General features: G+C 43.5%; 1 long non-coding RNA gene across 3 annotated transcripts in view; it reads left to right on the plus strand.

The window, feature by feature from the left end:
- LOC138510041 (uncharacterized) overlaps positions 1-26,149 on the plus strand; it is a 502,670-nt gene that overhangs the window by 147,382 nt on the left and 329,139 nt on the right. The gene's annotated exons all lie outside the window — the stretch shown is intronic.

A 26,149-nucleotide genomic window follows, 5' to 3' on the forward strand; every position in this document is an offset into this window, starting at 1 on the left:
CAAATTGAATCTCAGAAAGACGAGGCTAGATGAGCCATGAATCCAAGCCAAGAAGCCAAGGTCTTATCAGCTGGAGTGAGCAGACATTGGATACATATTGTGTGAAAGAGGTTTATTAGAAAATAGTATTTTAATACACTTGAAACTCAATTTTGTGGTCTTCAGTCACGTGGATGGATGAAATTAGACAAACATGATGGTCACACCTACACACGAGGGTAAACCGTGCCTTCACTCCCCTAAATTCTCCAGAGCTAAGAACACTCCCAAGGACAAGTTCAAAGTTCTAATTGACAGCAGACCACTGAAGTGCTGATGGATGAATATGCTAATTGGTGGGAAGCTATGATTAAGACTAGCTCACAGGCACCTGGAAGCTCAGCCTGCGTGATCATAGGAGGAAAAGTACAGACGGAGGTTAGAGTGCCAACCAGTGGAAGGGGACCACATGATCAAGGGCCCTATAGTTTGTATAGCCAATAGGATGTTGTGTATTTAGTGATGTTCATAGTGACCTGTTTATGGGGAGGGCTTAGGTGCCCCATCTGATGTTAAGAAACTCATCACTTTCTTTCACGGTCTTAGACGAGTATGGATCATATGGATCATATACTTAGATATTTCCTTAAACTCTATCACACTTGCCATTAGGTTTTTGTAGCTTGCCACATAGGATGACGTTAGTAATACGTAGGTTGACGTCACCTATGACGATGTTTTGCTATAAAAGAATGTTTTTTTTTAAGATGCATTGAGAGTTCTTACGCTGTGACGTCCGTTGATGTCCGCTGTACTCCCTGTTTTAGATAATTGATATTAAAACAGTTATCCTTTTGCCAACTACCTGAGTCGTTTAGATTATTGATGTTTGAATAATTCCTGCATCCCCATCCATCTCAAGCGTATTGCTACCTCATCTTAAAGGGCTGGGAGCTCCAGTTCAAGGGGTTCAATTAAATAATATGAATAAGCAATATGCACTTCTTTTAATGAACACATTCAAAATAATGATGATGCAGATTGAAACCTATGTTTATTTACCAAGGTTTATGAGACTTTCACCCCAGTTCATGAGGTGCATACTATGTTTAAACCCTGGTACCATGGTATCCATTTCATTGCAAGCACATCTCCCATCCATTGTTCTTGCAGAGACCAATGTTCCCTGAATGGCCATGCGCTTGAAAGTATGCCTACCACACACTTTAGTCATATGCACAGTGCATATGTGCATATTGTCAGCGCAGGTGCTTTACACACCAATTAATGGCAAGTATTCACCTAGTGGTAAAATGATAAACGGCATCTTGGATTGCAGTCTCTGCTAGGCATTGAAGACACATGGGGACCAAATTGGTGCTGAGGTTTGTTGGTGTGGTTGACGATTCATCCTACAATACAGCAACATGTACAAATGTCACTCTCAAGTCCTGCAATTTCGGATCAATGTTATTAATCTAAGTATAGGTTAGTATTTACTCGGCTCTGCTTTTTTCTGAAGTAAAAAAATGATTTGCATAAATCCAGTGTCCAGTTCCTATATGCGAGTATTGTTCCTTTCTGTAGTGAGGTGGTCGAATTGTAGGGGAGTGGCTGTACCATGAACCAGTACACCCATCATATTTCAGGAATGCTGGAAGGAACAATTTCTCATGATGGATTAAAGTGAATCGAAGACATTGGCTTCTAGGAACAATGCATATAAACTGGACCAAGTGGAAATGTACATATTTATCTAAGGGGCACCGATAAGAAGGCTTGACAGGTTTGATCTGACTCTTCATTTTGATTTTCAAGAATATGGTGGTGCCCCCTTACTATCCTTTAGTGTGGAACTTCAGATGAAAGTGAGCCCTTCAGTGCCACATGGTGTGAAGTATGGGAAGTGGCAAGTGGTAGCATACTGGAAGGCACTCACCGTTAGATGTGGACATATTAAAGGTTTTGCCACAGAGGCCCCTAGTGACATATTCAGACTTGAAAGATTGTTGTGCACATTAAAGTAATCTGGAATGGCTGATTATATTACATTCTCTTTGCTATTACTCTACCGTTAAGCCAACTATTGCAAAGCTTGTGTGCCAGGAGAGTGGCAGGGTTAATGAGGGGTGTACGATCACATGTCAACATCAGGTGTGTGGTAATATGTCAAGATTAGATGAGCAACTCAAGAAACTCTTTTTGGAGGATCAGAATCAGTGTATTCTTCTAGAGACTGACGTGTGGCCCGAGGATATTGAAACATTGCCACAGTCAACATTAGAGTATCTCTACTGAGATCCTGTGGATGCTCATGAATGAATGACACGCACATCATTCTGAGATGCTATTTATCCTTTCACCACTAAGCAGCCCCTTATCATTCAATGGAAGGCAAAGCACTCACAGCTTTAAGCGCAGGCAATAGCCACAAGGGCACTGTGCAGATGAGGGAAGTGTGATATAGTCATTTGCTATAATATTTAAAAAGTGGATAACCTGATTGAGAAATTATTCCATAATCCTCCAGTATTTGCATATAGGACACAAACCTCTATAAGGAACATGTCAGTTAAAGCTGAAAGAATATTATGTGTAGAATCTTAATTAAGAACTAACAAAGGTACTTTTAAGTATCAGAATTGCCAGCATTACAATGATTTCATAAGAAGAGATAAAAAACAACATCTATTTTTGTATTTATATCAGCATACAAAGCCCACGGGCATCTAAGCACTAGATACAGAACATGCAAGTCAGGCAAGGTACAGGTGCAACAGTTTATCAAAACAGGTGAATCTTGAGGTTATTTCTGAACGAGAGCTAGGAGAAGTTGTCTCGCAGGGTGACGGGTAGATTGTTCCAAAGTGTGGCTGTGCAGGCTGGGAAGCTGAAACCACCTGCTTTTTTCCAGAGGGGTTCGGCACAATATTTAAGTCGGGATGCAGGACAGATGTCCCCTTTACACATTGAGGGTTTAAGACCTTTTATTATGGCAGCAAGGTCAGTGATGGAGATGGGTTTGAGGGTGAAGGGTTGGACCTGGGCCCGAGGACCAGGTGAAAAGGCAGGTGCCCAAGTGACGGTTGTGTAGGGGATCTCAGAGATGATTTTAGTTTAAAGGTTGGTGATTTATTTCTGTATGGGTGTTTTGTACGTCGTTGCACCACTGGGAGTCTTTCACAGTGGTGGAGGGAGGCATGATCAGGGATTCTAATTCCCGGAGAATGGCAAATAGCTTGCAGGAGCTAGAGGATGCCGTCCTGTTGTTATGGCCAGCAGCTTTAGTGGACTGGATGGCTTGTCTGTAGGATCGTGAAATGTTAGGGAATGGTTCTTTTTTCTTGGATGGGATCTATTTGCCACATAGCTTCAGATGCCCGTTTATTGGCCCGGATTGAGTGAAGGTCTTCGGTAACTGGCAAATATATATACATCTAAGGAGCTATGCAACATGTCATTCTAATAATGTTGTTTATGCATTGAAGTGTCCCAGTGGTCTTTGCCATATAGGACTCTCAACAAAAAGACTAAACGATGATGGTCTGAACATAGGTTCAATGTAACTACATTGGAGTGGCCTTCTGCTGGAACAAGACCTACACTTCTGTCAGTCACACTGGTACCCAGGACCTGACCGTGTTAAACGAACCATGCAGGTTCCAGCCTCCCCTGTGTATGGGAGCATGAGAACAAGGACTACTCTTGTCCCTGAGAATCTGGTGTGGTACTCACAGCACCTGAGAGCCGAGACAGGCAGGATTCCTGCACTTTCATTGTCGAACCATCCTGAACCATGATTTCAGCCTATTCAACCCTGATCAAACCAACTGGACCCTCCAGAGATGACTTTTGCCCTCATTGACCTTTGAACCACAGTATTGCACGGTGTGGAAGAATTTGTGAAAGTTACGAGGACAGGTGGGAATATAAACAGATTGTTATCACAACTTAAAATGCACTGTAATGAGGAATTATTATCACTCACGGCAAGAGGGATGCATTTGGATTGGGACCTTGGATGTTTTCTATCAATGTGATGTTGTTAACTATCTACTTATATCTACAGTCAATTTGTCATACAGTTTGTTTACCTGGCTGTATGAGATTACTCTCAGATTTACTTAAAGTTATACATTTTAAGTAACATCAAATAGGCATTGTTAAACAGCAGAGATGTCACTATTCATTCATTGAATAGTATTAAATGCACAAGTATTGGAACTATAATATCTGTTGACTGGGTTTGGTTAAATATCCAGTGATTCAATTTGACATGCATTTATCACAAAACATATGCAGTGGAGAACTTAACATATTTACTTGATAGTTCCATCGAATTTAATTTCAAGCTGAGGTATACCAAGTTAACATTCTAGTGTTTGAAACCTGTGTCACATTATCTAGAACAATGCATTGGAGAACATAATAATAGGCATTTTGAGAAGTTCTTTTGAGGATAGTTATGTAGAGGAGCAGATGTGTATGTCATTAATAGACTTCGCTCCCTCGCCTCCATCATACTGTTTGTTTGTTTGTTTAGTATTTATTATGCGCACCGGACCTGAGGGTATAAGGGCACAAGGGCATAAGAAAACATACAGCTTGGTGCAAAGTTACAATTTACAGAGTGTTAATGGTGAGCAAAGATTAAACAGTATGACGGTATAAAGTAGCAATATAAGAGTAAAAGTTGTGAGCAGGTCCAGCAGTATATACATCCAAAACATATTTGTGCATTCATTTGTTATTTGTCTCTATTAACCAACTGATCACGTTATGCCTGAATTTGTAGAAGGTTTGTTCCATTCTCAGTGGCGTGGGGAGCTCATTCCACAGTTGGGCTGCTTTGACAGGGAAACTGGAGCCTCCAAGAGTGGACGGTTTGAATCGAGGTACCTGAAGGAGATTAGTGTTTCCTAGTCTTGTTAGTCTGGAGGATGCTGTTCTAGAGAATATGTCTGCTAAGTATTGTGGGGCTTTGCTAATTAGACTTTTGTGTGTGAGGGAAGCAGTTTTAAGTCTAATCTTCTCATAGGTGGATAGCCATTAGTGCTTCCTTCTTGTTACAGAGATATGTTCTCTCTTAGGGATATTCAATGCAGCTCGAAGAGCATTGTTTTGCTGAATCTGTATTTTGTTGATGGTGGATTTGGTCGCTCCAATGTAGAGGGCATTGCAATAGTCTAGTTTTGAAATAATCAAAGCTCTGGCTAAGGTCATGCAACTGTTCGGGGATAAGAATTGTTTACCTGCTCTAATAAGTTTACATGTATAAACTGTTGATGACGTTAGAGTATTTACCTGTTTGGTGAATGATTGGGTGGAGTCTAAGTATATACCCAATGTTTTTACTTCCTTGGCTACTTGGATAAGGTTCGCATCGATGATGAAAGAAGAGTAGCTCGCACCTTGGTTGTTGAGAAGTGTTGTAGTGCCCAAGATGAGCAGCTCAGTTTTATCATCGTTCAGGCAGAGACCATGGGTGGCCATCCATGCTTGAACGATGCTGTAAAATCTGTTCACCATAGCTAGGTCCTCACTGTAGTCCCCGGTGAGTGGGAGGAGAATCTGGGTATCATCTGCAAAATTAGTGTAGGTGATACCCAGATGGTCCAAGTCATCAAACAAGGGTTTAGTGAAAATATTATATAATGTTGGAGAAACACATGAGCCCTGTGGCACTCCACAAGTGATGGGAATAGGGTCAGCAGCTGCAGAAGGTGAGAAGACCCTCATGGTACGGTCACTGAGAAATGATTGAATCCACGCTATAGCCTCATTGGAGAAGTGGGCTGCTGAGTCCAAGTGGTTACATAAGACTTTGTGATCCACTAGGGCAAATGCTGCAGATAGGTCTAGGAGGAGAAGTAGTGCAGGTTTTCTATTGTCTCTTAGTTTATCTATTTGGGTTTTAAGATCAGTAAGTGCGGTTTCAGTGGCGTGTAGGGGACGGAAGCCGGATTGGCAAGAGCCTAACAGCTGGTTGGATTCTACGAAGTTCTGGATTTGGATATATGCCACCTTATCCAGAATCTTCAGCAAGAATGGCATAGTAGTAATCAGTCTATAGTTGGTAGGTATAGCTGGGTCTAAAGTTTGCTTTTTAAGGAGTGCAAGTACCCATGATTCCTTAAGGTTGCTGGGAATAGTGCCAGTGGTGAAGGAGGCATTGATCAGCTTAGTGATAAAAGGTGCTAGATCCCTAGCGGCATCTTTAATCAGTTGTTCTGGACATAGATCACCTTTGCAGTTGGAAGGTTTGAGTCCCAGTACTACTTTCTCAACCTCAATTATGGAAACTTTAGAGAAGTGAAATTGGGTGTAGGGTTTGGTTTTGGAAGGTGCCGTGGTTTTAGGCAGTGAGGTGGTGGCTAGTGACTATTTCTTTAATTCTATTTTCTTTTGGAGGTTTAGGACTTAATTTGCTAGCGCATGCTGAATTTCAGAGCACCATGTTTTGTCTTTGCCACAATTATCTTGGGCTGTTATAGGGTTGTCAAGTTCTCTGAGCATTGAGAACAGCGCTTTCATGCTAGAGTTTGCTTGTGTGATTCTATCATTATAGGTCTCTTGTTTTGCCAATAGGATCTCTTTCTTATATTGAGATGAGATGTTGTTTAGTTTCAGTTTGTTTTCTGGAGTGGTGTAAAGTTTCCAGGTATTTTCACATTTTCATTTTTCAGTTCTGAGGTTTTTTAGGTGGGGGGTGAACCAGTTGTTCAGGTGAGTGTGAGGTTTACTGTTTCTGAGTTTTAAAGGGGCGATGTTATCAAGAGTTTTGTTCATAATTTTGTTGTATTCTTCAACTAGTAGGTTAGGATCCGAATTAGCAGGTAGGGTGTTGAGGGTAGGCAGGATACCAGTGAGTAATTTGTATACTGTCCTATTTTGTTTATTTCTGGTAAATATAGGTGGCGCAAAGAGTTTTTGTGGGGTGGGAGTTTTAGTATCTACTGCAAAAGATATCAGGTGGTGGTCTGTCCAGATTTGGCGTGAACTGGTTAGGGAAGAGATGTTGCAATTATGGTCGGCAACCCAGTCTAGAATTCTCCCTTTGTTGTGGGTTGGCTCACAGCAATGTGAATGGAATAACAGCAATACCCTGTGCATGACATCAGGTATCATCCCAATACAGCATCGACTGTATGAGAGAGGTTATGCACTTAGACAAGTGTACCGAATGTACCCTCGTACTGAGGTGGTAGCAGGAGATTTGCAGACACCTCTGAATATCGAGCTGTTGTGAAGAAGATCTGACAGGTGCAAAGTGATGTCCTAAGGATGAGATAGAATGACACATTGAAACAATAAAGAATACTTAAAGAATTAATATGTAACTGAAGAAACAAGAGTAAACATATGAAAAAGTAAGAAGGAACCACATACAAAGAAGATAAGTAACCAGATGAGTATTGAAAGTATACATTCAGAAATGAAAGGTAGATGAGCCATATAGAAGCCTGCTGCAGTAGAAAACATAACACAGGTGAAGCGGCCATTTTGAAAAGATGGAAGCCTGGCTCTCAATGATAGTAAGCAAAGAACTTGAAGGAGAGAGACCAGAGCTGCAGAGCTGACCAAGGCTGGAAATACAAATTCATGCAGGAACAAAGAGTAGCTGTTCACCAGAGATCAAGGATGCCACAGCGAGAAGCTACTGAACGGTACAAGGGGAGTCAACGAGGATAAGCAATGCATGCAGGTCATATTTCTCTTGGATTAAGTAAATGAGCAAACATTTGCGAGTGCCAAGTATTGATGATAAAAGATGCAGAAAAGCATATGTGGGAAAGAGCAACCAAGTCTCCAGTTGCCAAAGAGGGTAATGACACCTGAGATAATTGAATCAAATAGCACTAAAAGAAAGGCAAAATTGACGAAATCATGGTCTCTTCACATGCGGTGCAAGTCCAGAAAACAATGCGTATTCATTAGCCTTGGCCGAAGATAATGATGTACCTTAACTCCCTTCAAGTTCCAAAGAAGAGAACATCCAGCAAGGTTAAGAACAAAGGAGAGGCCTTGGCTGAAGCCTTGGCTGATGAGAGATGGTAGACTAATTGGGCAAGCAGGCAGTAGTCTGATATTGTTCTCTGCACCCTAGTTTCATTTTGCTTGCGTGCTACTAGTGGTCCGAGTGTCCAAGATTGGTAGAGGATGCCAACCTATCATGCCTATCATGGAGGTCTATGCAATGAGGTTCCATGTAATATGTCACCTATATAATGTCGCCACTACATTTTCCCGGTGACATTATATATGGCAACCATATATATAGGGATATTATTACTTGATACCTGCACTGATGAGCATACAATGTGGCACAAGCCAATCCGCTACTTTTATTCCTCTATAATCAGTAGTATACATAGTTAGAGGAAAGTTTGAGGATTTTCTATCAGAGAAGAGGCAGCCAATGACGCTACTAACACTTATAGACTCAGTAAGTAGAAATGCTACCATAACTAATCATTAAACCTGATAGGTTTTATTATTTGCTACGTAGGATGATGTCATAGCTGATGCACAATGAGGTATAAAGCCGTTGTCTACCTGTAATCCAATTGTGACGGTGTGGACTGCAATTCCCTGTTCTCCAGATTGCCCTACTTTATTGAGATAATAAAGTTGTACTTTGCCATATTCTTTCAGTCTGTCCGGTCATTTGGATCCAAGACTGTTTATTATAGTTATCCCATTCTGCGCATAGACACACCCAAAAAGTGCTATTGCACAGTTACCTTGATACGATAGGGTATTTACAGCGTGCTTAATAGCCAGAGGTTTCAAAGCGCGGACTTGGGGATCGAACCTGTGTTGCTCTGTGTCGTCTTGCTTCCAAGGCGAACACGTTGCCGCTGAGCTATCCTCCCGAGTTTGGACATAGTATTTAGTTCTAAAGTTGCTGGTGGTTCCATTCCAGTAGCCCATTTGGATCTCTCAAAGTGATATTCTTTAAGTATATGGCTTATTAGTATACTATATTATGTAATTAATTCTCCTGATTGACTTAATTGAATAATCCATAGTGGTGAGGTGCTGTAAAGGGAACCTCCATCCCTGGAGCGTTGCCTTTCTTCAATTATTTGTGATGGCAGGTAACACCCTCCCCAGTGAGGCAACCACTTTGCAGGAAGAAGTCCTTGGGACAAGAATCGAAGAGTTGATAAAAGGACTAGCCTGTCACCGGGGTGCTTCATACCAAAAGGTCCTTTGATGCTAATGACAAGGGAAGAGGTGGAGTTAGTGTGCACATAGGGAGCTCAGACCAGCTGGAGAAATGTTCCCCCATCTTGTGTTCCCTCTTTATCTCTCTTCCTTCCTGTTCCCTCCATTTCCTTTAACACAAAACATTTTGGATGTCATTACATATGGAAAAATCCATTTCTTTCAAGAACAGGGATTGGGACCTTAAAGGAGACTTGCTTGTGTCCAATCACATGTAGATATGTGCCTTTAAAATAAGGAGTTTCCCACTCCTTATTTTAATAATCTCTGGACCTCAACCCTTGAAGAAGATTTCCTTTGGACCATGATGGAAGGGCAGTCATTTTCCAAGTCCTCCAGTTATAAGGTGAAGACAGGAAAATCAAGGCAGAGGCAAGCTCTGATGTTAACCATCCCCAGTGCACATTGGGGTTGACCTGCTGCTGGAGCAAGACCTACCCTTCTGACTGTGTTTGAAGAACCATGCTGATGTTTGCCAGCCTCTCCTGTTCTTTGGGAGTCAGAGAACAATGACTACTCTTGCCCCTGAGACCCTGGAGTGGTACTCACATAATCTGAGACTAAAGACAGCCAGGACTCTTGCACATTCATTGTTGTACAAGTCTGAACCATGATTCAAGCCTGTTTGACTGTGATCAAACCAACTGGACCCTCTGAAGCTGCCTTTGGCACTCGCTGAGCTTCGAACCAAAGTACTGCATGTTGAAACACGTTCTCCACTGGACCTTGCCAGTTTTAGCACGTCGTTACCTCAGCTCGAACAATGAAGCAATGCAGCACCTGCGCCACTCGAGTCAGTGTTTGAACCTCCAGTATAACCTAGTGTTCTTCCCGAACTGTGTCCTTTGATAACCGCATCAAACTGACTCACCTTCCCCATCCTAACATCGGCCCATTTGCTGCAGAAACTTGACCGTCAAACTGAACCTGGTTATCCCCACGATCCGCTGCGCTCAAGCAATACTTCAAAGTGAAGCACCATTTGCTTGTCATATGAAATACACATGACTTCCGCATTTCAGCCCAAATCGAACTGGCAGCACATCGCAGAGAAGCCTGGTTTCCCTTTGTCAAACCGCTTAGACATTGCAAAGGTATTATTGCCTGATAACTGCTTCCTGGTCCATTTTTGGGCCCTATATATTTACTTCAAAGAACACTGTGGTTTCCATTGCCTTTTCTCTCCATGTCTCATTTCCCAGAGTGCTGCAACATACCGACTTGCATAATTTGTACTATTTCTACAGCAGTGTTTTTGTGTTTCCTGTCCAGTTATAGTTGCAGTGTGTTTAATTAAAGTATATATATTTTTATAGTACATTGATTGGACATTCATTTATTTTGGACTGTTGTATTATTGTTTTGTGTCTTACTACTGAATCACAATAATGCATTTAAAAAGAAAGCAGTGATTTTAAGCTGAATCTTTTACTCTACCAGAAGTAACACCTGGTTTGTGTGAAGAGCTTCAACATGAACACTTTTTCTACCTCCAGAAACCAATCCGTTTGAGCCACCTGGAGTCTGCTAATATGTTTCATAGAAGGACCTCCCTAAGCATGTATAGACATAGTCCAAGCGACTTGTCACTTAGGGCCTGATTGACAAAAATATGTTTTAATGGAAAAATACTATTGAAAACATTTTTGGAAATCAACCCTAAGGCTTCTACTACAACTTTACACTTGGCTAGGGATTTGAATGGGTACATTCTATACAGCCACCTGATATTAAAATGCTATCCCTTGCTAATGGCATTGACCTTTAGAAACGTTTGTTTTAGCATTTATCCTGAGATAATAACTTTAAAGGTTTTCTAAAAATCAGGGGATGGCAGGGTTTAAGGAGAGATTATTTCTTAGTGTTAGCAGGAACCTCCTCCAGGCTCCCTTGGCTAAGATCCAGCCAGCTAGAATCCATCCAGACTCTGTCATTTAGGGCCTGATTCATGGATTTATTTGCGCAGTGAATTGGGTCTATGCGCGCCAAACTGCCTGCAAAATCCCATTTGTTGGGCCAAACTGCCTGCAAAATCCCATTTGTTGGGCCAAACTGCCTGCAAAATCCCATTTGTTGATTGATGGAATCGTCTGTGCAGCACTTTTTCGTACTTTGCAAGCAAATTTGCGCAGAATCGGCACTTCTCTGCAAGTGGCCGAGTGCCTCACATGAGACACCACACAGAGAATGGGCATGGCTTACATAGAGGTCAGGGAAGGGAGCGGAACTCGGAAAATAAGAAACAGCCACGGAAAAAGTGGGCATTATGAGGGATGGCCCTCAGCCAGTCCAGCGCATGCCCACTATTGCGCGGAATTATAGCTAATCATGGATCAGACAGTGTAAGCTCTCGGCAGGGAAATGCACATGCAAAGGCCTCATTCTATTGACGGCTCGAAGGCAGGCGTACAGGCACTTGCGCATAGGAATCACTGCGCAGCGGTAAGCAGGGCTTTAAGTGGGCCGGGTCCTGCCGGGGCTGGGCCCCGGCAGGCTCCGAAATTTCGTTTTGAGGCGGGGCCCTGCCGGGGCCCACTAATCTCCCCGGGCAGCCCCGGCCACTACACGAAAAGGCATTTTTTTCTACAGCCTGAAGCTCTCGCTCGTGTGCGAGAGCTTCAGGCTTCAGAAAAAAATGCCTTTCAGCTATAATGGTGGCGCCGCACCTGCGAGGCATCCCTTTAATCAAGGGATGCACGTGGGTTGGCGCCACCATTATTGAGAAACGTGAGGCCGCTGGAAGCAGAGGCCTTGCTTTCTAAATACTGAAGCTCCCGCGGATTCGCGGGAGTTTCAGTCTTTAGGAAAAAGGCCTCTGCTTCCAGTGGCCTCACCCTGTCAGCCTTAATGGTGACGCTGCCCCTCCCCAGCTGGCGAGGGGCAGCAACACCATTAAGGCTGAATAGGCGAGGCGCTGTCCCCTGCCAGGCAAGCCTATACAAAATAAATGCTGAGATCAGCACCCTCTCCCCCGTAGGGGAGAGGGTGCTAATCTCTACAAAAGGCTGCCTGGCAGGGGTGCCAGTAGCCCATTGAGCCGGGGATCGTCAAGGGGGCGTGGCCTAACGGCCCATCAAGACCCCGTTGTTAGGCCACGCCCCCTCGATGGGCCCCGGCTCGATTTGTAGTGCCACTTAAGGCACTGGCGGTAAGAATGGGTGTTGGATTTAGGGGTGTGTGTACGCAGTCAAGGTTCTGATTGTACCTGGATATGCACCTAAGCAGCGTAGCAGGGTGTAGGAATGGTTTACTGGGGTTTGCACACATTTGTACTGGGAAATGATGACTTTTACGATTTGTGGTATGTATGTTGAGGGAGTGCCGGGAATAGTTATGGGGGACCCCACGGACCCCTTTGTGCTGTGGGCCTGGTTGGGGGGTTCACAGGCAGTTTTTTAGGGTGCATTGGATCACATGCGAGGACTGCGCTATGGTCTGTTTCCATGGCTTGGATGGCTCTGCGTGTGGGCATGTTGTGGGTGTTCCGAACAGGACTTGCGCACAGGGTTACTTTGTGTGAACAAATCCATGGATATGCATAGCAGGCCTATTTCCTTATGTGCGACGGGCCGCACAGAGTCATTCTTAGTGTGCAGGAACTGTGGGATCAATGTGCCCTTTTCCATGAATCGGGCCCTTAGGCTCCAGAAATGTTCCATCAGATTTCAGTTTAGCTGCTGCAATTGCTACACTATGGTAAAGTGTAGAGGTATGCTATAACTACAAAAAGCACAGTTCGGAATGGTGAATATGGTTAAAAAAAGAAGTGGAACTCTTAACAGTAACAAATAAATTAGTGGATTCCCAACTGTTCCTGCTCACTTCCATCACAGCACTGAGAGACTGAGGAATAATGAGTGCACAGCAATCACTTTCAGACCGGGTTCGTAAATCAGGAGAAGAGATGACGGATGAGGAAGATGACTGCCAGTGGTGTGCCACGTTCCATGTGGATAAAATCATTTGAACCACTCACCCATGGTAACCAGGCAATATAATGAAATCTACTCACAATTCTATCACTTATGTATGCATCAAATTGATATTTGGTGGGTGAACAGCATGTTATGCCTGTGATAGCCCTGCTCTAATGCCACTGATTCTCTGAAAGGACCATCTTCACGCCACGTGCTTGTTAATGTTCCTCTGCACCACTGTTTATTAAAGCTCATTCACAGGCTTGAAAAATAGCAAATACATTGAGAAATGTAAAGCATGCAAATGTATGTTGTTCCACTACTTGTCTAATTCTTACATTTTCCCCATAATGATATGATCTTCCAAAGTTTTTGTATAGTTCGCATGAGATATCCACAGGAGTTTACATTCATTATTTTGTACACAAAAGCAGACACAATCTAGGTGAACACGATGCAAATTCTGTCACTTTGACCTCAATCGTCCTCTTTGTGAGTATGGTGGTAACAGTTGAAATGTTGCCTGTTTGTACTGTCAAATGTGGTTACTCCCCAACATGATCTCCAATACCGATAATGAGTGCCTACACAGACAGTCCAAAGCTTCCCTACTTCGCAAGTGCAAGTTTCACTTAATGCGCATTGAATAGACTGGATATCGCTGTTGCACAATGCACATCTATAAACACATATTACATGTTCAGGAAAGTCTACTCCTTCACTTTACAATTTACAGGAAAGCCTGCAGCACAGCACCCCATGCCTACCCATTCCAACCTGCATACAAACCTCCTGTACATTGATTAAGGAAGCTCCAGTTAATACCATTGGGGTTTCCTCATCGACACCGCTTGAATAATGTTAACAGCGATGGTAGATATCCAAATCCAGTTAAGTCACCATCGTCTAAATGACTTGAAAGGGAATTGTTCATCTGCCTTTGGGGGAACATTTAGAGGCTTTCCATCACTCAATAAACTAGAAGGGGAAAGCAGAGGAAGAAGGTGTTGGGCAGCATGTTAGTTCTTATATTGCTTTACTACCTGCACTAACAGTTGTATGGCCTGTGAGCACACATTTGGTTCAAGGACGCTCCCACTGAGACAGTATTGCATGGAGCAGTGGTGGCCCATGGAGATTAAATCATCTACCAACTCCAAGCACAAAGGTCTCCTCCTCTTCAAGCATTCCTCCCACACCTGCATCCCCTTATGAGGAGGAACAATTTCCTGTTATGAATGCTTTCAAAAACATGTCATGAATCAAACAATCCCAGAAAAAAAAGAGTCAATGGGAAATAGGGACCTAGGACACAACTGCATACATTTGCAAGCGAAAAAGATCATTCAAAAAGCACGACTGGCATTGTGGGATAGTGCAAGACAAGAAGGGCAGGGTAGGGCAAACACGGTTCTTGGGATTGCCAAGCATGAACTAAAAATGAACACAAATGTTATCACTGCAACAGAACAATAACTTGCTTCTGTGAATTTTAGGGTGTGGTGATCTAGTATCTAAAAGGAAAAATCGGAAGCTAGAAGTGGGCCGCCAACAACTAAGGACAAGAACTGTCCAAAAGTGATAGGCAGAGGCCTGGGTATATTGTCTCACAAGCTAAATGACACATGCACATGGCTGAAGGGCTATTACAAGGAAATTTCTGTATAAAAAAATGATAAGAGATTAAGTAGTCATAAACTAAAAACTGGAAGCATAGCTGATCTCTCCATAGGGGAGGGCTGAAGTATTCACCTCTGCCTCCGGATCAACACTTATCTTGAAAGTGACATCCACTGATGGGTATTGACAGGTGCATGAAAAAATCGCTGTAAAACAAAACAAAACTTTCTACAGTCTGTAGAATATGCTCACTTCAGTGAAGGATCAAGAGCTGTTATGACACAAAGCAGTGGAGTTTTTGCGTGAGTCAGATGGACTAGGGTGTCCCCAAACCATGGCAAAAGCCCTCCTTTATTCATTAGTGTGATTTGGTTATAAAAAAAGTTAACAGCTAATATATACCATTTTTTTTAAAGATCACATTAATAAAAAAGTTACAGTAATGAAATGATGTAATGTTTGAAAGATAAAGCAGCATTAATAATTACACCAACTGTTAAGAATCAGACTTAATAATCATATTCAAGATTTCCTCCCATAATTTACAAACTGTATGTAAAAGAATAATCCATTTCCAAGAAATAATATACCCCCAGTGTTCACCCACATTTTTGGAGAGCCAGACTTTTCACACATGACGTAAACTAGCCCAATTCAGGCATACTCTTCAGGGGTACATGTCATAAAGCAACATCCTCGATCCTCTGCAAGATCTATCCAGTGTTCTAGATAATTCTCAGAGTCAGGTGGGGGATAAGAAAGGGTCCCTGGGAGACTTACATTTTTTTAAGACAGGAGTGGCCTTATCTGTTGTGAGGGTTAGGGACATCATCATTGCTCCTTTGGGTAATGTTTTGGAGCAGTGTCATAAAACAAGCTGACAGAAAGAGACCACTATTTGTCAAAGGACAATGATGGGAACTAGCACTTTTATGGCTAGGCCCAACCAGGAAGGCGCCCATGAAAATAACAAATCCAGCCAATCTTTTTCTTCCACTGTCTCTTCATCTTACAATATGCAATTGTGCAGGGCCACTATGGCATAGGTCAGGGACCCGTTGTCACAATTGGTGGTGGACTGTAGGTGCAACAAGAGCTCCCTATCTTTTTGCACACTCCCCCCTCGATGGCCATGAGGATGTTCAAATTGTACCTGTTCTGGAGTGTCATCAACCCCATGGTCCACAACTCCTTGATTGAGTTGAGGCTATGCTCAGTCTCATACGTGATCTGCAAAATCTCCCACCTGGTAATCTATAACCATTGGAGTTTGCCCGCATTTGAATTACTGGAGTGTAAAAAAGGTCTCTGTTCTAGTAAATAAGTGAAATTGGCCCAACACTGCCTTAAGCATATTGGGCAAATCTTGAGAGAGGTAGTTTGAACGTTTAAAGTGAGAAGAGCTCATTTATCATTGAGTATGCTGGTGGGGAGTGGGCACAGTTGTAACTGGGGGTGGCTGTGGCACATGTATAATGGTGAGTTGAGCATCAGGAATGATAAGAACAGTGGAATGTAATGTCAACAAGGAGCTTGTCCCTTTCCTAAATGGAGGAAGATGGAGATATAAAGAGTTCACACAGATCCAGTATACATTGATGAGCACTGCATCCCTCCAGTTAAGTCCTGTATATGTAGTGCCTTGTTGCAGTGCTCCTTGGTGCCAACAGGCATGCTGCCATTGCTTCTAGAACACAAGGAAAAATATCTTAATATCTGTACTTTAATAGGCATTTCATTCATCTTTATCCAGGTTAGCTTTGATACATATTTATTCCATACATCATAACAAGTCTCATTGATGTGTGCCACTACATCCTCTGAGAACCCCAGGAGACCCCATACTCTGCAGCTCACAAGCCCCATCTCCCAACTGTTTTTGGAAAATACAGCACCTTCCAGTTTTAGTTGCGGTCTGACTTGACACTGTACTTGCTCCTTATTCTCAGAAGACTCAGTGCTCTCTGGTTGTAGCACAGTTGGTTGAAGCATGCGTCCTAGAAACAACCCTTGTAAACTACATAGGGCTAGGTGCACTGAACATTGTGTGATCAGAGGTGGCATTTCTTTGGGAATGAACAATCTGGGAGAGCCAGTGGCATATGGGCTATGAGAACAGATATTGCATGAATCCTTTGCACTTGTACGTCCCATCTCCCGCAGATGTATATAACCTCTGTGTCAGGGTGATGTACAGCTGCAGCAGTGTCCAAAAGAACCCCTTTATACTCAGGTTCACCATATTCATTTTAAGCATATTCAGTGTCCCTTTTGCTCCTGGGCATTAGTACATTGCTATTTGCTACCATATACACTACCTCAGTTTCATTATTATACACCCTTTTATGTTCCCCACCATATCATTTTTGCCAAAAGAAAAGAAAGTGAGAGAGACAGAAACATCCAAAACACAACATTGCATTCCTGTTGCGCTGTGCTGTCCCTGAATGCTGTAAAGGAAAGTTAATGTGGCTTTTTCCAAGTGGAAGCATCATCCATAGAAATGTAAAGGCATGATGCCACATTCATCTTTTATTTTTATTCCTGTTGTGGGTCTTGAGGAGGAGGGTCAGTAGTGGTGTCCTTTTCTGACGACTGTAAGATGGACCCAATGTTTCAGGCCTTCAGCTTTCACTGCAGATGGCGTACAGTAGACAACCTTGCAGGTCCTATGGTATCTAGTTTCATTCAACTTCCTTACAAATGATTAGATGAATACTGAATCTCCTGGGAGGAGTTGAGGTTGTTGCAGAGATGCTGGGTCAACTGTCTCCATCACAGTCAGCTGTTGTGCAGGGTGCAGGCTGTTGAGAGATAACTTTCACACATATGGTTAAATCCCAAAATTGCCTTGAAATTCTTCAGCTGATATATCAGCTGATTTGTGAGCATCAGAGGCTGTGTTTGCTGGTGTGAGTGGTGTGTGCAGCCTCCTTCCCACCACAGTTTTGTGAGGCTTCAAATAGTGTGCTTTCCCAGGCTCAATAAAGCAAGGAGAAGGCAATAAAGCCAAGTCTTCCTTAGAGAGGGACATATCTTCGACAACTGCTGTTTTAATAAACAATTGAGTGTTTTACAATCCTGTTGGCTTGTGGGTGGTAAACTGAGCATGACTTGGGCTTTATGTCAATTAGGGAGATGATCTTTTTGAATAGCTCATTAAAAAAGTGTGTCTTGTTATATGATCGTAGAATATCACATATCCTCCAACAAGGAAACAGTTTGCACACCAGCAATTTGGCTGCTGATTTGGATCGAGGTGGGCAAATGCCAATGAGAGAATGGGAAAACCACAACAATCATAGATATAGCTCCTGTTATTCATGACCTAGTCGATGTGGAGCTCCCGAAAGAGCATTGAGGAAATGCACCCTGTAATGTTCTAATGCTATGGCGTGTATTGTAAAGGTGGCAGGTGGTGCAGTTAGCCACAAATTGATCAACATGCTCCTGGAGGTTGGGAACAAACCAGTCCTCCTGAATATCAGCAGGCATTACTACTTTACATGTAATGTTTTTTTCTCCAAATTAGGTCAGTAGATGAGGGAACATCCTCTTTTCACCCACAAGTCCTGCTCGTGTTGAGGCACTCGACCCTGTAGTTCAATTATCTGTGTTAAAGGGGTCAAGATATACAGTGCTGGCAACTCCACCTGCTGAACTGCTATGTCAGGGTATTCTTTTATGTTTGGTACTTTTAAGCATGCTGCTTTCTCTGCTGATTTGTCTACTGCATCATTATCATAAGATCTGTGGTCTCTGTTGTGTGTATTGGCTGCACATTTCATCACAGCTACTAATGAGGGAATTGTTAATGCATCAATTAATATAGCTAACAATGCTGAATGCTGCACAGGTGCTCCATGTGACTTCTTGAACCCTTTCCTGTGCCACCTGGACAAACCTGAATGCACAGTGGAGGTAACATATGCTGAGTCAGAATAAATGGTAACTGAGGTGACTTTTGACATTTTCAATGCTTCTATGAGTGGTTTGAGTTCAGCTGCTTCTGTGGAATAGTATGCAATAGTATCTTTTATTATTATGACCTTGCACTCCCCATCCACAAGAGTCACTACCACTTCACCAGTGTGTCTCTCTCCATCTCTTGATCAATCATTGATGAACCATCAATGAAAAGCACCCCATTCTCATGTGCATCCTCTCTAACCTTTGTCATGTCATCATCAGGACCTTCATATGTCACACATGAACGTTGCTGGATTCACCTTGCATGACACCTGACAATGTGAATTGAATAGAAGGACAATACACCACATAGCTGGATGCTCTCTGTGTGGTGAGGGTGATTTGTGAGGGCCCTAAAATAGAAGAAACTGTGTGTTCTACTTTTGATTTTACTGGGCAGCCAATGATGATTGTCAAAGTTTTTTAAATTGCAAAAGCTGCTGCTGCCAGAGCCTGCTTGCATGGAAAACAGCCTTGCAATGCAGGACCTAAAGTTCACTCTAGGAGGCTAGGGATTTGTGTCCCATAGATTTGTTCTGCGTAAGGACAGCCACCATTACTAGGCCTAGAATGTCAAAACAGAAAAAAAACTCTTTTGCATAATCAGGTGTCGCTAATACTGATGCATTGCTAATCGCATTTTTAAGTTCCTTAAAACATGTCAGGTTGTCTCCTGTCCAGGTGATCGTTTCCTTAACCTTCTGTGCTTCTTTCAGCCATTTCAACAAGGGCTTGGTGTAACAGGAGTAATCAAAATCCATGACCTACAATAATAGCAGAGCCCTAAAAATAGTTGCAATTGTCTAACAGTTGTTGGTTGGGGCGTGTTTTGCACTGTTGCTGCTCGCTCTGGTGTTACTCTCCTTCCTGATGAGGATATAATTTGCCCTAGGTATACTACCTCTTTCTGGCAATATTGCAATTTCTCTTTATCTACTTCGCATCCCTTTTCGTTGAATAATGTTAAAAGTGTCACTAAATCCTTCCCACATTGTTGTTCTGTGGGGTTGTAGACCAAAGGGTAACCTACATAGTGAATAATCAAGCGTGGTTCTTGTATGTTACCTAAATCCATTTGTAATACTCTGTCAAAGATACTTGGGAACTCACAGTATCCCTGAGGTAACCTGTGCTGGAATCTTTGACCTCTGCTAAGGCCTTCCCCCAACAGGTGCCCTCCTGCTCCTCCAGAACCATTAAGGACAACATCTCCTTTCTTGCCCCGGCTCCTGCTGACTTCTGTAACCACTCATTCTCCACTGGCTCTTTCCCTCTATCCCTCAAGCACTCATGTGTGCACCCTCTCTTGTAAAAGTTGTCAGCTGACCCCTCCTGCCCGGCTTTCTATTGCCCTATCTCTTCTACTCCTTACCTCGGTAAACTCTTAGAGAAGTTGGTCCTCCCCCTACTGACTTTCCACAATGATCTTGCTGGTTGCCTTCATGACAATCAATCTGGATTCCAGGCATCCAGAGGCTCGTAAGCTTCTCTCCTGAACACTTGTGAAACCACGCTTGTAAATCTCGATTACAACTCTCCTGCTGTTCTCATTCTCCTCGATCTCTCATCTGCCTTTGACACAGTCAACCAGTCCATCCTCCTAAAACGAATCTGTGACACCCTCAGCATAACTGACCAGGCACTGGATTGGCTGACCTCTTTCCTCACTAACCACCCTTCCCAGCTGCAACTGGGCCCTTTCTCCCCCACCACCACCCTATCTATCTGTGGCATGCTCCAGGGCTCTTCAATATCTACCTCTTACTTCCCTGATCTCCTCCTTCTCTCCTCATTTCCAGTGTTATGCCAATGACACCCAGCTTTCCTTCAAACTTCCTTCTACTTCCCCCTCGTTCTCCTCTCTCGTCCCAGACTGTCTGCCATTCAGGCATTGTATGCAGTGAATGATCTCTGTCTCAATGCCAGTAAGATGGAGATTCTCATCGGGACACCTGTGTCCTCCTTTCCTCCTACCCTCTGGCCACCCTCTTTGAGCCCTCTACCCCCACCATTGTGTGAGGCCAAAAACCTTTGGTTCATGTTCAACTCCGCTCTATCCTTCACTCCTCACATCATGGACCTTATCAAGAAGTCCCACTTCCAGCTCCAGCTCCTCAGAGGCACTTTTCCTTTTCTCACCTTCCCCCAGAAGCTTAATGTTTCCAGAGCTCTGGTCCACTCCAGGCTGGACTACTGCAACAGTCTCTTTCTCAATCTCCCTCTTTCCTCCCTTTCCTGCTCCAGCTAATCCAGAACAGGGCTGCAAGACTAATCGTTGGCCTCAAGCCCAGGGTCTGTATCTTGCAAGCCATAAAATCCCTCCACTGCCTCCTAGTGGATGCAAGGATCAAATTCAAGACCCTCTGCATCATCCACAAGGTCTTCTGGGGCCTGGGACCACACTATCTCAGACTTTCCCTCCCTAAAAACTCCCCGGCTTGAGCTGTACACTCCTCTAACTCCAACTCTCTGACTGTCAAATGCTTCTCTAAGCAGAGAATGGTGGGTAGGTCTCTCTCCTTGGCTGGTGCCTCACTTTGGAACTTGAACCCTCTCAGACTTGAGCCTAACCTCCTTAAGATCTGGGAAATTCCCAAAACATTGTTCTTCTCAACCTCTTTCCCTCTTTCCCTTCCCTGCTAATCATCCCACTTCCGATGTGACTGGTGGCCTGATCCTCAGGAATCCCACAAGATACCAGGCCCTTCCTCCCAGTCAATACCAGTTCCACCCTCAATGCACTACCCTACGGGGCCCTGCTTGATGGTTGCACATCCCACCCCTGAGAGTCGCCTGTACTAGCACTTAGCCTGAGGTTCTCCTTCTTGGCTCCCCTTAGTACTTCCTTCCGGGCCCCCTTCCAGCACTTGTCCACTCGCCTGCTCCTCCTTCCATCCCCTTCCCCTGCACTTCTCCTCAATGCACTTGCACGGCCGAATGCCACAAGGACTAGTAGGACCACAAGTGTATATTTACTGTTTTTGCTATTGTTATTATTTCCCCTTTCCCTTCCCATTTAACCTTGTGGAGCTTTGAAACACAATTCTGTTGTATAAAGTGCCTTAGAAATGCTAAATAAAATAATTAAAAATAATCTTGCATCAGATCCAGCAAGATGTATTCACCTGTGACTTCATATGCCCGGAGCACCCACAACACTGTCCTTCTGGGCAGTGTCACGCATCTGCTTCTCATATTTGCATGCGATTTCTGTTCAATTATTTACTAATCAATGGCATAGAATCCCTGTGACCCCTACAGGAAATAAGGGCTGGGAAGCCCTTAATGTTCTTAATTGAATAGGTTGGCACAACGTTCTTGTAAATAACTCAATTTTTTTCTTTTCACTTTGGATGAGATGCACTAACCAACCTATGCCTAACCACTGCAATTCACAGCCAATAGAACCAAAGTTGCATATTAACCTGCAACCTCAGCTGTCTTTATGGTAGCGGTGTTGGTGTTAACGGTAATCTTGGACTTATGAAGATGCTTAGTGGTGTCACTCCACATCACCATCTCCTGATCCCTATATCCCTTAATTAGGTGAGGCAATGAGGCCAGGGAGCTAGATTTACTATCTGCAGGCTTTGAGCACACCACCACTTATCTGGGCACCATCCTTAATAGATGCTCTTCCTGTCTCGCCTCAGCCTCAATGCCTCCATCCCTCCAGGGTGAGGGTGTGTGGACGGCGGCAACACTTCACATGCAACAGCTTGCATCCGCCCATATTCCCCCCGCAGCACATCTGGCACTAGGGCAGACCCTTCTCAAGAGACGGTGCAGCAGCATGGTGCCATCTGGATCCGCCATGTTAGAAGAAAGCATGCAGGTTCTGGCTGTGCTTACTCCAAGGCTTGAAGCAAATAGTGACGAGCCTGTTTTTATGGGCAAATTGGAAGCTCCCATTTTGTACCACTTCCTCCAGTTCGAACGTGGAGTAGGCGCTGATATTCTCATGTCCTTATTCAGATGGTTATTGCTTGCTTGTATGGTGCATTCGCATCGCCACTGCATGCTCGCATGCTTACCTCCAGTGCAGTGCATTGCTTCCTCACCCTTCTCTTTGGGCCTCTTTTCTTTTCTTTTATCTCATTTTCTTTGCCCTTGAGCTTTGCGGATTTGAGAACCTTTGTAGATTGCGCACGTCGTTTTCTCTCACACACACACGAGTAATGCACATTCGCATTTTCAGTCGCTTACTTCAGCTTCGTGAATCGGACCCACTGTGACTGTTTTCTCAATAAGTTATGGACAATGTGTTCATAACAAAAGACCTTCTTTGTTTCTTCCATGCCAAGGTGGAGGCTGAAAGCAGCTGATTGGGTGATGGACCTAGGAGAGTTGGCAGATGTAGACGCGCCTGCATAACATGGCACTAGCCAATTGGCTACGAGAGATTCGTTTTCGCCTTTTGATTCCAGTACTGCAATCATAGGGAATGACAGAGACGCACAGTATTATCCCTCTTCATATCCCCACCGAAGCCAGGATTCTGCTTCACAACAATAGTCCCTCGCTACCGCGCCACAACTTTATTTTCTTGAATCAATATCCCTTACTGTGTCCTTTTTAGTTTTATTTTGCCATGTTTGACATAACGTCCAACTTGTTCACTAATTGCAATCAGTGGCAAAAAGGAGACGCGCTCTGTCTCAGTGCGCAGGCAATTATGGAGGACATGGGGTTAACCTTCCCTCATCCCGAGTCGCTATTTGCAGTAGTCATATATATTAAATGAATGCCTGCACCACCACATCGGAATGTAGTCTTTTTAAAAAATGGACACATATTGTATGCATTCAATATTCAGAGAATATCATAGTTTAATGCATTTTCTTCAGCCACCTGAGAGGCTCGCGCACATTATTTTTCAAAAGCTGAATTCTGGGGTGGCTTCTCTGATTTGCTCAACTAAAATTGCTGAAAAACACAGTGACAGAGCCTAGCATCTGCTTCCAGCAGTCACACGGTTTCCACCTCACGGCATGCGCACCATTTCCCATCAACGTATGCCGTTAGTGACATGGACGATTCACTTCCAAACGCACAGTGTGGAAGTATTTAAGTTCCGAGCTAGGAAAACGCTGCTTCCGGCTTTAACGAGGTTCTCATATTTGCATTGAGTCGGAGTCAGCGAGCATGAGATTGCATTGTTAATCCTCTTTGCACAGTAATTGCCGATCCAGCAGCTTAATCAGTTCCCTCAGCAAATGCATTTGCGCAGATGACAGTTTCATGTGCATTTCCAAGAAGTCTGCACTTGCGTTTGTTGGAGTTAGTTTTTCAGAGGCATTTCTTATACGAGATGGGTTCCCTGGACTGCTTCTTCTGGTCCAAACTTATGTGAAGGACTCTGCTCTTCCAGCAGACATATAAGTGTGTTCAAGTACGGTTCTAAAAATGTGGACTAGTTTCTTTGGATATGGGTTGTTTGACCTAAATAACTTGACCTACTGGCCATTTGACCTAATTTGTCTGACCTAATTGTATTCAACCTAATGCAGAGGTAGACCTCTGCCACACCTCCTAATGCGAGCGGGAGACCCCCGCACACTCCTGACTTCCCCCCACCTCAACCTATTCCCTTACCCCACCCCACAACTATTTTTCAATTAAAGTGTACCATTTGACCTAGGTCAAAAAGATGCAGTCAAATGGGAGTAGGTCAAATTGGCATTAGGTCAAATTGGACAATGCAGTTTCTTTGAATCCAGTGAAGCAAGGTTCCTTGGCAAGGGCCCTGTGACTTTAGCAGCCATGACAGCCCTTAAAGGCTCTTTAGTACCCAGGATGAATAGCTGAGTGGGAGGTTTTGGTGGCAGATATTTTTGCATGGCACCTTGGGCACAGGTCCCTTTTAGGTGCACCCTGTCGGCACGCAATGTCCAGTAAGATTAAATTATGTGCCAAGGATCGCACACTTTGGTAAAGGAGTGTACCTGGGATCCCTTCACACCAACTTCCAGTTTGTTATTATGCATTTTGTTAAAGTTTGAGCATCCATATAAAATGAGACTTTCTTTTTTGCATATCAAACTAGCAGGTATAAGAGATGTAAACCAAGAACGTTAAAAGGGGAGTTTTATTATTGCTTGCTTTCATTGCCTAATAAGAAATTTGGTAGGTAACTGGAGCTGTGTGTGAGGTTTCAGTCGAAAACATTGCATCAGAGCTCCAATCACTTAAACATTTACATATTAGAATAGGCACAGCTAATAACAAAGAAACAACTTAGAAAAGTTATTTCTCAGGCTTTCTAAATCAATCCCTGATCCATCAAAGGGTACCAATGATTACAGGTGAAGCCCACTTAGTGAAACAGTGTTCTGCACCTAGTGTGCTGAGAGCACAGTAGATCTCTCTCCTTTTGTTCTGCAAGGTGGGCCGTGAATGAGACATTATGGGCACTGCAGGTGGTGGAGAGAGGAGGAGGGAGAGGGCACTGCTTCAGTCAGCTCAGACTGCAGATGCTTAGTCCTTTAAATTGAGGTAAACTAAGTGAAATGAAAAGCTTTAATTTTCACCTTGCTCCACAGTTGAGTACCGGTACTCTCTTTCAGGCGTTGAGAAGTGCAGGTACTCAAATGCAAAAAAAAAGAAGTGCAGCTACTTAGGACCGGGTAGTACTGGCCCATTTAAAGCACTGCATTTACGTCCCCAATACAATTTGCTGCGAGTGTGACCACCTTTACCAAAAAGAAAACAAAAACTGTTGTGACTACCGCTGAAATGGAGAGGTACTAAAACATTCCCCTTTACATCCTTACAAGGGAAGACAGACTGTGCCTGATTCATGGAATTTTTAGCACGGTGCAAAGTGACTTTGCACTGGTGCAAACGGACTTGGCACTGCCAACAAACACCCTGATTCTCAGAGTGGAGCAAAGTGTATGTTTGCAGTGCAAAGTTGCAAAAATACACTTTGCAAAGCTCTGTGTATCAGGGTGTTTGTTGGCAGTGCCAAGTCACTTTGCACAAGTGTAAAGTCGCAAAAATACACTTTGCACCGCTCTGTGAATCAGGGTGTTTGTCAGCAGAGCCAAGTCACTTTGCACCAGTGCAAAGTCACTTTGCACTGCAATACAAATTGCATGAATTAGGCCCACAGCCTCTTATAATGAGTACTGCACCAGTAGCAGTGAATCAGTGCACAGTTAGCAAAGAAGCTGCCTACTGTTGACTGTGACTAAAAAGAGTATTGGTCTATACAGAGTCTCTTGGTCTGCTGAAGGAGAAGGAGCTTGCCAATGTTGTTAGGAGAGCAGTCTTTTTTTCATTTTTTAAAAATGTTCTCTCTACTCACGCTAACGCCTGCCTACTTATCCATGTTGTAGAGCGGAGTGTAGCGGAGTGTGACAGAGTGTCTTGGTGTACTGAAGGAGAAGGAGCTTGCCCGCATTGTTAGAGGAGCAGTCTTTCTTTGATTT

The sequence above is a fragment of the Ambystoma mexicanum genome, chromosome 6p (genome assembly GCF_040938575.1).
Source record: "Ambystoma mexicanum isolate Mex_15411 chromosome 6p, UKY_AmexF1_1, whole genome shotgun sequence".
NCBI classification, from domain to species: Eukaryota; Metazoa; Chordata; class Amphibia; order Caudata; family Ambystomatidae; genus Ambystoma; species Ambystoma mexicanum.